The following is a 13,976-nucleotide window of genomic DNA, read 5'->3' as shown; positions in this document are numbered from 1 at the left end:
GGATCTGGCCCATGGGATTGCCACCCCCATGGCGCTGCAGGCCCCGCACTGCTGCTGGAAGTGGCCGGCACCACGTCCCTGAGGCCCGTGGGGGTGGGGGGCAGAAGGCTCCATGCGCTGCCCCCACCTCCAGGCACCGCCCCCTGCAGCTCCCATTGGCTGGGAACGGGGAACCGCGGCCAATGGGAGCTTTGGGAGAGGTACCCGCAGGGTCGCAGGGACGTGGTGCCGGCAGCTTCCAGGAATGGCGCGGGGCTAGGGCAGGCAGGGAGCCTGCCCTAGCGCCGGTGCACACCACTGCCACCTCGGAGCTGCTACAGGTAAGCGGCACCGGGCCAGAGCCCGCACCCCGAACTCCTCCTTAACCCTGCACCAACTCCCTGTCCTGATCTCCCTTCTGCACCCTGAACCCCTGCCCTGACCTCCCTGCTGCACCCCACACTCCTCCTGCACCCCAACCTCCTGACGCACCCCCCGCGCCCCAACCCCCTGCCCTGAGCTCCCTTGTACACCTGCACCCCTCCTGCACCCCAACTCCCTGCCCTGAGCCCCCAGCTACACTCTGCACCCCCTCCTGAACCCCAACCCCCTGCCCTGAGCCCCATTGTACACCCCCCACCCCTTCTGCATCCCAACCCCCTGCCCTGAGCCCCCTGCCACACCCTTCCTGCACCCAACCCCCTGCCCTGAGTCCCCTCACACAACCCGCAACCCCTTCTGCACCCCAACCCCCTGCCCTGAGCCCCCTCATACACCCTGCACTCCCTCCCGCACCCCAACCCCCTGACCCAGCCCTACATTCATGGCCCTGCATGCAATTTCCCCACCCAGATGTGGCCCTTGGGCCGAGAAGTTTGCCCACCCCTGCCCTAGAGGACAAGTGTCTATATATCAAAACCATTGTTCCAATTGGTATATACTTATTGGCATTCCCCATTCTGTGGAGAGAGAGAGAGAGAGAGAGAATATTTCAGTCTCCAAGGATAACAGTTTGGCATCTTTCATTAGCACTGAATTCACAGAGGAAACTAAATAAGAACCACTTTTATATTTAACATTTATTTACTTATTCACATGTAGGTGGCTTATTTCTTGTGGTCAAAATAGTTGAAAAGGAGCAAATTAGCCAGATCCAGTCATGGTTCAGAAAGAAATGTAAACATTTTAAAGCCCATTTTATATTATTTGATATAGAGTTATTGGCAAAATCCAACTGTCAGCAGCTGGTCACCCTTCTGTTAAAAAGATGAATTCTTCTGTAAGAAATATCTCTTGATATAAAAGCTAATTAATGAAAGATGTCAATTGACTAGAACATTGTGCAAAGATAATATCCTCCTGCTGTTAGATAAATGTTTCAGCTTCACTTCAACAATTATTTCTAAAGTAGGAGACTGTGACAGAGTTCTAAGGACACTGAATTTATTTCTATTATATCAAATGACTAAAAGAGATTTAATCATTTTGCCTGACGGATGCAAAAGCAATACAGGGTGCTGTTCACTGTAAAGTTATTGACCTATTCTGTTCTGATTGGCTTAGAGAACAAATGTGGGGCCAAATTCCGCAGTCGTCATTTAGACAAGAACTCCCATGGAATTTAAATGCCTAAGGGTATGTCTTCACTAGCAATGTTGAAGCGCTGCCCCGGCAGCGCTTTAATATGGCTGTGTAGTCTGCTCTGGTCACAATTAGCTCCACTGCCTGGGGTCATGCAGACCAGAAGCCCTGCCTTTAGAACTCCTGCAAATTTGGGAAATTCCTGGTTATCCAATTTGGTGAGCACACCTCTATCTGCTGTTTTGTGCAACTGCAAAGCTGACCATGTTGGCTACACTGCCAGACGCGCTCCTGCCTTGAGCAGACTGGAGATATTGGATCTCCTGGGCCTGTGGGAATAAGAGGCTGTGCAGGCAGAGCTCCAAACCAGCTGTAGAAACTTCGACATCTATGAGCAGATCCCAGGTCCTTTAAATTGCCGACGCAGCCCCAGGGGCTCCCGGCTGCCGCCACTACCTCAGGGCTCAGGTGGAGATTTAAAGGGCCCAGGGCTCCGCTGTGGTATCAGCGGCCGGAGCCCCAGGCCCTTTAAATTGCCACCCGAGCCCTGCTGCCGGAGCCCCCGGGGTAGAAGCCCCCTTGCTCCCAGTCATCACTGCGTGTGTCGTTTCTGCCTCACCATGTGTTGCCAAAACTATCCAAAAGACATTACGCAGAACGGTAGCGGGTTGCAACTGGGATACCTACCCATGGTGCACTGCACTGTGCATTGACACAAGCACTCCTTGTGAATACAAGTTGTGCTAAACTTGTGCTAAGTTGTGCTAAAGCCAGGAGCCAAAGTATCCATGTGCACAAGGGATACACATGTGTGAAGGGAGCCCATGGGAGTCTTTTCATTGACTTCAGTAGGAGTTTGGTCAAATGCTTAGTATACATGAACCAACCAATACTGGTTTATCAATAAGAATATGTTTGCTTTTGTTTTTAAAAAGGTTCACTTTGCTTTATTGTCATGAACAAGTTGCTTTCTGACTGGCAATCCAGTTTCATTCCCCTCACTCTTCCACCCCTTTATCTTTAATCAATACGTATACCACATGAATTCTGTGCTAATCAATAGGATTTCTTGACACCTGATTTCTTCACTGATGTTCAATTAAAAGAAAACCCAGCTTTTATCAGAGAATGATGCCCCTCTACTCAGCAGACTAACTGGCTAGTATGGATGCCATATTCTGAATTGCAATTGTCAATGAGTGCAAAGTATTATCAGTACTAATGAAAGGTTTAAAAAAAAAAATGGATAGCATCACCTAGTATAAGTCATTGTAATATAGCTTTAGCGCAGGATCAGAGTTAGTTGCTTTCAAAATACACATCACAGCTTTGCATTAGTCTTTACGCAGTACAGAAGTGAGAGACTATTATCTTGTGCCCGCATTTGGTTCCATTGCCATTATCTCTTGAAGGTCAACCATCCAGCAACCTCACAAACAAAGTCACTATGGTGTAGTCCATGAATAAGAACATGTATATACTTGCTATAGGTCTATCATAAAAGCTTTGACAATTTTTTGAACGTGGGTGTGTTGAGATATATATATATATTTGTAATTTCATAGGTATAGATATATCCCCTTTTAGGCCCCAAACCAAATCAAGCCAACAGAAAGGAATATAGACGCTCAAGCACCAAGGACAAGCTAATTAAAACCATCCCCCCTGTATCTCTATGTGAAAAATTACACATCCGAGGAGGTGATAAGAGTTGTTGTAAAAACAACTGTGCTCTGAAATTGTCTTGCAGAAATCCCTTATCCCCTTCGTTTATTATCCTGCTTGTTTTCTGCTATTGTATTAAAAAGGTTAAATAGACTGATGAAAGTCTGTCACATCTGGAAAATAGAATTGTAAAATAAGGATATCAAGGAAGAGGAGGTAGTAAAACAAAAGTGTAAGATGTGATTTAAAGATAAAGGATGAATATGTGTGATGCAAATAAATAATTAGCAAATCAAAGGTGCCAGCCTAAGAGTTATAACTGTGACCTCCCATGGCTGAAGAATGCGTAGCATGGAGATAACCGGATGACCCCGCAGGGCAAGCCGGAATACACCCAAGTGCCCCCCCCCACCCATGGAGGGCTGAAGACTCCGAAGAACAAGATAACACTCAGCCGTCAGGGATGGGCCATCTGCTGATTGATAATCACTTCAAACAAACATCAGCATGATGAAGAGATTCCCATAGACTTGTATAAAGAAAAAATCCTATAAGAACAGAACCAAAAACTAAGGGACTTGGAGTCTGGTTCTGCAACCACCCTCCACGAGCATCGGATGCGCATCTGACAAGGACTTGGCTCCACCCTCGTGTGCAGGCTACCTGGCCAGTACTCTGCCACAAGCAACCTCTAGGCTGGTAACTATAACAACTCTGCAGAACTTGTATGAATGAGTGTGTGAATGAATAAGGAATGGTAGTGAAATAATATTGAATTGCGTATCCTGATTTCTTGCTCTTTCTCTGTATTTACAATAAACCTGGCATTTTGCCTCATCCCTCTTATAAGATCCTGTTGGTATTATTTTATTAGTGTAACAGGTGCCTAATTTCATATTTAGGCATCTAAATAAGTTGCCTGACTATTAAGGGTGCTGAGCGAACGCCAACAATTATAATGGGCTTCCATTGGGTAAGTAAGGCCTATTCATGTGAGCAAGGTTTGGCAGGTACAAGGATTCAGGTTTTATTTATTTTTTACTATTTAAACAGCTAACTGCTGTCTTTAGAGATATCACATCTTCATATGACTGGACTGTTCTTTTTCTAACTAGGCTTTCTAAATATGAAATGCAGAGATCAAATATTTCAAGTTTTCTAAAAATACTGTCCTACTAAAAATAAAGCTTTTATGACAGACCAATAAGAAATATACAAATTGACTTAGTGGATTACACCAAAAAGACTGTGTTTGTGCCAGAGAGGTCACCAGATGTTTGAGAGTAGTCAGTGGAAATTAATGGCGTTAAACCCGCTTATATCAAGACAGAAATTGGCCCTATATCTTTAAACGGCTGCTTTATTCTTTTCTAGAATGGATTTTTCTCTTTTAAGATGTTAAATGCTTTGGATCAGACAATTGTGTTAGCTGTAGTAAGAATTAAACCGTATTTACTCTGATGCAAGACAGTCAGAAGTTTTAATGAGTGTACATCTGTTGCAGCCCCAGAATCAAGATTGGACTCAGTACCAAGTTCGTCCCTGGTGTAACTCCATTTACTTCAACAGAGTTATATGAATGTGTCTCATTACCTTTAAAATATAAGGTAACTATTTTAACTGAAGTCTGTGCAGCATCCATGCAAATTTATAACACCCTAATCGTCTTGCTCAGGAACAACATTTGGAGGGGAAGTTGTGCGAGGATCTCTTAACTTACATGAAAGGCAAGATCATTCACCCCCAGAGCACCACTCTCTTTTGTCCCAGGTGGCCCCTCTGTACTGCTAAGGATCCTGAATGAATGGGTATGGTATAGACAGGGGTTCACGCAACAAATTTTTTGGTGGCCTCAAAGTGCGGCCACTAACTCTTGCTGGTGGCTAGTATGACAATTTTTACTTAATTAGCTTTAGGAAAAACAAATAAATATGCACATATACCTGTCCAAATCATTGTAATTTATTTAGGGTTTTTTTTGCAGACTCAGTAATAACAACAATGTACAGTTGTCTCTATTCTTTACTGGACCTAAACAGAATAGAAACATAAATAAGGTGTTTTGCATGTTCTTGTCTTTTTTGTTGTTGTTCCTTTTGCTTTTTGGTTTCTGTTTGTTTTTTAATAGACTTGCTAGCTAGTAAGTCTGTTTCTGTGAAAAGTAATGTGATATTAACATACAAATATCACTTTTCACAGCAGACTTATTCAGCCCTGGCAAGCCGGGGGACAAATTACGCCTTGGATTGGGAGGTGGGTAGGGAGGCATTGGGGGCCAGGGGTAATGGGGTGGATGTGTCACGGGCCAGGGGAGGCAACGGGGGCCAGAGGCGATGGGCGGGGAGGGTGAGCCTGAAGCACAGTGGCCGGAGCCTGCCGCCACATGGCCAAAGCTTGCCGCCTGCCGCCCCAGGGCTGAAGCCAGAAGCCTGAGCCCCACTGCCCATGGGAAGGTGGAGAACTGACACCAGCTGTCTGCTCCTCTGGCGTTTGTGGTTCCAGACAGGGGCAGGTACCAACCTGTACTTGCAGACCCAGGGGAGGGGTAAATTCTTGCCCCCCCCCATCACCACCCAGGTGGCTGTGGCCACAAGAAAAGCCTCTGATGGCCGCATGTGGCCATGGTGGCCGCATTTGAGAAATGCTGGTATAGAAGGACCAGGGCACGAAACATAAACCTGCCCTCTACCTCTATCGAATCCCATGGGGAAGTCACTAAGGGTATGTCTACACTACGAGAGTAGTTCGATTTCACTTAAATCGAATATGTGGAATCGATATTACAAAGTCGAACGTATGTGTCCACACTAAGGACAGTAATTCGACTTTGTGAGTCCACACTAACGGGGCAAGCGTCGACATTGGAAGCGGTGCACTGTGGGCAGCTATCCCACAGTTCCCGCAGTCCCCGCTGCCCATTGGAATTCTGGGTCGAGCCGTCAATGCCTTCTGGGGAAAAAAATGTGTCGAGGGTGCTTTTGGGTAACTGTCGTCATCCGTCTGTCACTACCGCCCTCCCTCCCTCCCTGAAAGCGCCGGCGGGAAATCAGTTCGCGCACTTTTCTGATCAGTGACAGCGCGGACGCCACAGCACTGCGAGCATGGATCCCGCTGTGACCATCGCTGCAGTTGTGGCCGTTCTCAACGCCTCGCAGCTTATCATACACCTTTCCCTGAGGCAGATGCAGAGAAATCAGGAGAGGAGGCTACGGCACCGCCGTGAGGGCCTGAAGTCGGAGAGTAGCACAGAGCTGTCAGAAACCACGAGACCCAGTGCCCAGGACATCACGGTGGCAATGGGTCTTGTGGATATTGTGGAACGGCGATTCTGGGCCCGGGAAACAAGCACGGACTGGTGAGACCGCATAGTGCTGCAGGTCTGGGATGAATCACAGTGGCTGCGAAACTTTCGCATGCGGAAGGGGACTTTCCTCAAACTTTGTGAGTTGCTGTCCCCTGCCCTGAAGCGCAATGACACCCGGATGCGAGCAGCCCTGACTGTCCAGAAGCGAGTGGCCATAGCCCTCTGGAAGCTTGCAACGCCGGACAGCTACCGGTCAGTCGCGAACCACTTTGGTGTGGGCAAATCTACCGTGGGGGTTGTCGTGATGCAAGTAGCCAACGCAATCGTTAAGGTACTGCTCTCAAAGGTAGTGACCCTGGGAAACGCGCAGGTCATTATAGATGGCTTCGCCGCGATGGGATTCCCAAACTGCGGTGGGGCTATAGATGGGACTCACATCCCTATCCTGGGACCGGACCACCAGGCCAGCCAGTACATTAACAGAAAGGGCTACTTTTCAATGGTGCTGCAAGCACTGGTGGACCATAGGGGACGTTTTACCAACATCAACGTCGGATGGCCGGGCAAGGTTCATGACGCTCGCGTGTTCAGGAACTCTGGTCTGTTTAGACGGCTGCAGGAAGGTATTTACTTCCCGGACCACAAAATAACTCTTGGGGATGTGGAGATGCCTACAGTGATCCTCGGGGACCCAGCATACCCGCTAATGCCCTGGCTCATGAAGCCCTATACTGGCGCCCTGGACACAGAAAAAGAACTGTTCAACTACCGTCTGAGCAAGTGCAGAATGGTGGTGGAGTGTGCTTTTGGCCGTCTCAAGGGGAGATGGAGAAGCTTACTGACTCGCTGTGATCTCAGCGAAACCAATATCCCCATTGTTATAGCAGCTTGCTGTGTGCTCCACAATCTCTGTGAGAGCAAGGGGGAGACCTTTATGGCGGGGTGGGAGGTTGAGGCAAATAGCCTGGCTGCTGATTACGCCCAGCCAGACAGCCGGGCGATTAGAAGATCCCAGCGGGACGCGCTGTGCATCCGGGAGGCTTTGAAAGCTAGGTTCCAGACTGAGCAGGGTAACCAGTGACTGTTACGTTTGTGGACATAGAAGCTGAACCTGCCCCCGTTTCTTTACCCAGTTAATGTTGACTATCCTTCCAAGTTACATACGCCCTTCACCACCTTCCCAAAAAATAAAATCTGTTCTGTTTTGTTAATGAACACCGTTGTCTTTATTACTGTTTTCGCGGGAATGTTTTAAACCGGGGACGCAGACTGTGGCGGGGGGCGGGTTTAGTGTTCTGATGCAAATGATGCTTCTAAACTCCAGGAATGACAGGCTCTGCAGTGGTGGACTGGTTGTTTCAACGGAGCCTGCCAGCACTCCTGGGCGGGACTGCGTGTATGTGTCGGCTATGTGACTTTCTGGCAGGGAGAGGAGGGTTACAGATCCCCTGCTGCGTGGCTCTGTGATCCAGGATAAGGACCGCGGCATAAGATCTGTAACTGCCCTCCCCCGCCACAAAGTCACAGATCAACCCCCCCCCACCACAGAACATGAAAACCACCTCCCAGACTGACCAGGGTAACTAGTGACTGCACTGTGTATGTGTCCTGATGCTGGACCTGCCCCCGCCTCTGTACCCTGCTAAAGGTGACTGTCCTGTGCAATTACCAAGCCCCTTCCCCCCCTTCAGACAGAGTCTCCTCCAAAAGAAAATCATGGAAACAGTAATTAACAGAAACGAATATTTTATTATGAACCATACATGAAACGGGGTGGAGGTGAAACTTGGACGGGGGCTTGTGTGAGGTGGGTAGGAAAGGACTTTTCAAATTTTGGGGAATGAGAGCCTTCTAGTGCTAGAGCAGTCTGCAGGGGTTGACTGAAAGTTTTAACGGCCCTTGCCGCCCCTCCTTCTTTGGACTTTGGGTGAGGGGGGTGTGGGACTTGGTGGCGGGGGAGGGCGGTTAGAGATAGACTGCAGCGGGGCTCTGTCCTCCTGCCTCCGGTCTTGCAGAACATCCACAAGGCGCCAGAGCGTGTCCGTTTGCTCCCTCATTAGTCCAAGCAGCGTTTGAGTCGCCTGCTGGTCTTCCTGACGCCACCTCTCCTCCCGTTCCATGATTGCTCGGTGCATTTGGGACAAGTTCTCCCTCCACTGTGTCTGCTGGGCTGCCTGGGCTCGGGAGCAGCCCATTAGTTCTGAGAACATGTCCTCACGCGTCTTCTTCTTCCTCCGCCTAATCTGCGCTAGCCTCTGGGAGTGTGATGCCAGGCTGGGTTGGGAGACAGTCGCAGATGTGTCTGTGGGAATGGGAAAAAGGGAGTGAATTCCTGAGACAGATAAATGAAGTTGTGAACAAAGAACATAGTCTTTCTCTGTGAACAGGACCATGCACTGCACCTCTCACATGCGCACTCAGGACAAGGTCGAATTTTCGGCCCTCGCCTTCAGTGCCTGGGGTCTTGCACTGCCGATCTGAGAAGCGGGGCAGGACACCTGAACTTGTGTAGCAGGCAAACATGGTAAGCCGTAGACTTGTGGCTGCTTAAAACTTTAATAGTAGCACTGGCCTCCTTTCACATTGAAAGCAATGCCAGTCTCTGCTGGCAGCAATCAGGCAAGCATGAACTCTGCCCCTGTCCCACCCCCTCGCGGCTGTCCCAGGGAAAGATCCCTGTATGCTGCCCCTCTCCCGCCTCCACCGCGTGGCTGTAAAGCAGTCCCAATACTAACATTCCCCTCCCTAATTCAAAGCAGGGCATCATGAGCGATATCACCCTGATGAGGATCTCGGACAGCGACAAGGAACGGATGCTTAGGGAAAGCATGCAAAAACCAGGGCCGTATACCGCCATGCTCTGCCGTGCAATGATCCCTGAGTACTTGATTGACTCCTGGCGCGGAAACGTCTCGTACCATGGAGGACCCAATAAGATCGCTCTGCCAAGGAACCTGATGCACAGGCTTGAACATTACCTCCAGGAGAGCTACGTTGAGATCTCCCATGAGGATTTCGTCTCTATCCCCGGACATATAGACCGGATTTTGGTGTAACTGTACTGGCAGGGACTACAGAGTGGAGCGTCTTGGGCAGCAGAATCATGAAAAACCGGACATTGTTAGATTTTTTTTAAATAGTTGGGACTAAATAGTTAAGCGCCTAAGGCAAAGAAATCATGAAAAACCCATTGTTAATATTATAAATATTCCAGTTCTGTTAAAAATAAAAGTTTATATGTTTAAATCACTTACTGCTTGATCCTTCCCCCGATTCTGTGTCCGGGGTAATGGATGGGGACGGTTGGTAGGGGATCTCGGTAAGGGTGATGAAGAGCTCCTGGCTGTCGGGGAAATCAGCGGTGCAAGCGCTGTCGACTGCCTCGTCCTCCTCATCTCCTTCCTCATCTTCCCCGTCCGCTAACATTTCCGACGAGGAACCGGCCGCGGACAATATCCCATCCTCAGAGTCCACGGTCAGTGGTGGGGTAGTGGTGGCGGCCGCACCTAGGATGGAATGCAGTGCCTCGTAGAAACGGGATGCGTGGGGCTGGGATCCGGAGCGTCCGTTTGCCTCTTTGGTTTTTTGGTAGCCTTGTCTCAGCTCCTTGATTTTCACGCGGCACTGCATTGCATCCCGGCTGTATCCTCTCTCTGCCATGGCTTTAGAGATCTTCTCGTAGATCTTTGCATTCCTTCTTTTGGAGCGCAGCTCGGAAAGCACGGACTCATCGCCCCACACAGCGATGAGATCCAAGACTTCCCGATCAGTCCATGCTGGGGCCCTCTTTCTATTCTGGGATTGCACGGCCATCTCTGCTGGAGAGCTCTGCATCGTTGCCAGTGCTGCTGAGCTCGCCACGATGTCCAAACAGGAAATGAGATTCAAACTGCCCAGACAGGAAAAAGAATTCAAATTTTCCCGGGGCTTTTCCTGTGTGGCTGGTCAGAGCATCCGAGCTCGGACTGCTGTCCAGAGCGTCAACAGAGTGGTGCACTGTGGGATAGCTCCCGGAGCTATTACCGTCGATTTCCATCCACACCTAGCCTAATTCGATATGGCCATTTCGAATTTAGCGCTACTCCTCTCGTTGGGGAGGAGTACAGAAGTCGAATTTAAGAGAGCTCTATGTCGAACTAAATAGCTTCGTGGTGTGGACGGGTGCAGGGTTAATTCGATGTAACGGCGCTAAATTCGACATAAAAGCCTAGTGTAGACCAGGCCTAAGGAATTAATACAAGCTGAGGCTGTATAAGCTCCTGAGTGTGGATCCCTTACATCAGGGGTAGCCAATAGGTGGCCTGCAGGCCAAATCCAGACCACCAGATACTTTTGAATGGACTCCGAAATCTTTTTATTTACTTGTTATTGTCATTATTTTCTCTGGAGTCTGGACCTTGACTCTACCTTGACCAAGAAATCTGGACTTTAGCAAAAACTAATTGACTACCCCTGCCTTACATTCTGAGGAACCCCCTTCTAGGGAAATTTCATGAGGCAGCTGCCAATGAAGGGAACCTAGACACTAGAGGTTGAAGGGAGCCATGCTGCTGAAGTTAATCCAATTCTTACTTGAAAAGGAACTGGAGGAACTGACTCTACGAGCCAGATCCTGCAAGGTACTGAGTACTCTCAACTGCTATTTGACTTGGGATTTGAGAGCACTCAGGACCTCCCAAGAGGGATTCAGCACCTTACAAAATTGGGTTCTATATTAACAACTAGAATGCAAGAACAGTCCGTGAAAGCAAAAAAAGCTTTATAAAGAAAATATTAAGAAATGGAATATGCAGACTACAAAGTTTGAATGAAATGCATTCTTTGGTTTATCTGAGAGTTAAGTGTATGCAAATCATGTTCAGTTTGCTCTGATTTGCTCTAGAATGTGGGTTGAAGATATATTTAGGATATACATTTCTCCATGTATAGTGTGTTAAAATATTTTTTGCATTTACTGTTAAGAACTATTAGATCAGTGTAAAAACACAGAAATAAGATTGTGATATTTTGTATTGCCAAACAAATACCAGTTTCCTCCATCAAATTCAGTCACATTCAGAGATATGGTCATGCCACTTCTTCTATTCTGGTTTGAGGCCCTACTGAGACTCTCGATGTACAAAATTAGTGACCAATTCTGCTGCCATGGACTTCAGCAGGAGCAAGACTGGGCATTTAAGGAGGTAGTTTAGTACCTAAAATATCAGCTACAATATACTCTGAAGCATGACTATCAGGTTTTTTTATGACAAGTCTGTTATGCAAATAAATCCCACACATCAGTACTTCTCAAGTCTAAATATATGAAAGGAGGAAATGAGAAACCACCAAACAAGAAGTGAATAAGAAGCTAACTTTCTCCAAAGTCAGAACTCCACCTTATAAAAACAGACCTTATCTCTCCATTTATAAAATGATGAATAAATCCTAAACTGCACTGCAAAATGCTATTTATGCTGACAACATCTTTAATAACTATGTATGCCATCAGTAATTCTTATCATGCTGATTTTTGTTCAGATTCAGGATCCAATACTGGTCCCAGCACATAGACCAAATTACTGGGCTGTGTGCTGGGAACGCAGAGGAGATAAAGTTGGGACGGGTGCTCTAAAACCATGGTGATGAGTGCAGTATAAGAAACTAGATAGAAATAAATATAATGAATATGATTCTATGGGAATCAAGAATAGGAGAAATTAGCCACTTAGGCCACAGAAAAACACTACAGCCACTCAGTGGCTGCTACTGCAATCTCAAATCTGTGGTAGGGTTTTGTTGTTCATGCTCCAAAAGAGGGCCAAAGAATGACCAGTGGATCTGCGAAGTGCACTAGCAATTAAGCAAAGCTGAGCTGATCCGTAAGGAGACCAATAATTCTAATATGTACTACTTTGCAATTCTATAGCACCTTTCATACAAGGATCTTCAATCTCCTCAGAAATATCAATTGATCCACACACCACCACTTTGAAGTGGGCAAGAATTGTTATTCCCATATATTGCCTAAGGAGAAAATAAAAACCAAAACCATTAACTGACTTTCCCAAGTCAGCAGTGGCAAGGGAAGGAATGGCAATCAGGATTTAACTCATTGCCCTCACCTCTAACCATTACAATATATACACTCTCTCTGTTGTCATTTGCTTTCACTATTCAGACCACATTCTTAAGATTGTCATGAATATACTACAAGGTCAAACTTTAAATTGATTGTCAGTAATAATAATTAGGCAGATTTCTTGAATCTGAACAGGTCAGGAGAATATGGAGAATTCAGTGGGATTATCTAGGATTTATTTCCTGTAACTGTATGTAACAAGGAATCAAAATTAGTTTGTTTTTTATTTTGAGGTCTTTCAAATGAGATCTGCTTTTGTGAAGCACTGTTTATAGAAATGACCACGGTCAGTAAGGCCCCATTCCGGCAAAAAGCTCTTAGAAGGGGGCAACCCATCAGTGCTTGTTCCTCCTTGCAAGACTGGGACCTTCATCAGTGATCACAACATGCATTAAAGCCAATATTTAAAAAAATAGCTGCTAGTTTTCAGTAACTCAAATTAAATATCCAAAATCTGAGGGCACTTAAAATCTGAGGCACAGATCAAATCTAGAGAGGTGCTGACCACCTATTAAGCCCTCAGAACTCCTACTGAAGTCACTGGGTGAGTTTCAGGTCAGCACCTCTCTACAAATTTGACCTCATAATGGTTATGAATATACAAATAATCATATATGGTACCTGTGCGTTCTGAAATAGGTTCCTACTTTAGTATAATAAACACATGCCACTATAGCACTGTGAATAAGCACTGAGCAGAATCAATATTCCAAACACCTCTACGAACTGATTGATAACATAACACTATATCTTTTTGCCATAATATGGCTTGCAAAATATAGTCGGATTTCTCCCACTTAGTAGTGTGTGCTTTTTCAGAAAGCATAATAGCTCATACCTACATATTGTGGTTTACCTGTCTGTCCACCAATAACTTATTTTTCAAAAAAAATTCACCCAAAATTTCAATAGTTAACATTGCCAAAGAGTGAATACAAAACTGATTTAGCTAACAAAATATTATTTGAACCCAGACTATGTCATGCACTGCCTGAGAGATATTAACAACTTTGCATGTAAAAAAAATAATTAAATTACATTTCCAAATATAAAGGGTAGAGATGTTTCACTAGGGTGTCCCCCCCCCAAAAAAAAAAACAAGATCTCCCAGACAGTTAGCAGTGCATCTTTTCTTGACATCTATAGATGTCTGTGTAAGAGAAGTCAAGAGATTTTTTTGTACTTCAACAGGCTTTAAATCACAGATCAAATTTAAAGGAGAGCTCACAAAGCCTCACCGGATCCAACTAACCCATGGCCTTGGGGTCAGTGCAACGTTGTTATTGTAAGTGCAGTGTTGTTATTGTCCAGTCTAGTTTTCAGCGT

The 13,976-nt window shown here is 46.5% G+C and overlaps 1 protein-coding gene across 1 annotated transcript in view; it reads right to left on the bottom strand.

The window, feature by feature from the left end:
- Window positions 1-13,976, bottom strand: part of SMIM14 (small integral membrane protein 14) — a 66,297-nt gene that overhangs the window by 52,003 nt on the left and 318 nt on the right. The window lies entirely within an intron of this gene.

Source organism: Emys orbicularis, chromosome 5 (assembly GCF_028017835.1).
Source record: "Emys orbicularis isolate rEmyOrb1 chromosome 5, rEmyOrb1.hap1, whole genome shotgun sequence".
In the NCBI taxonomy this organism is placed as follows: Eukaryota; Metazoa; Chordata; order Testudines; family Emydidae; genus Emys; species Emys orbicularis.
This window is presented reverse-complemented; position numbering and strand designations above follow the sequence as displayed.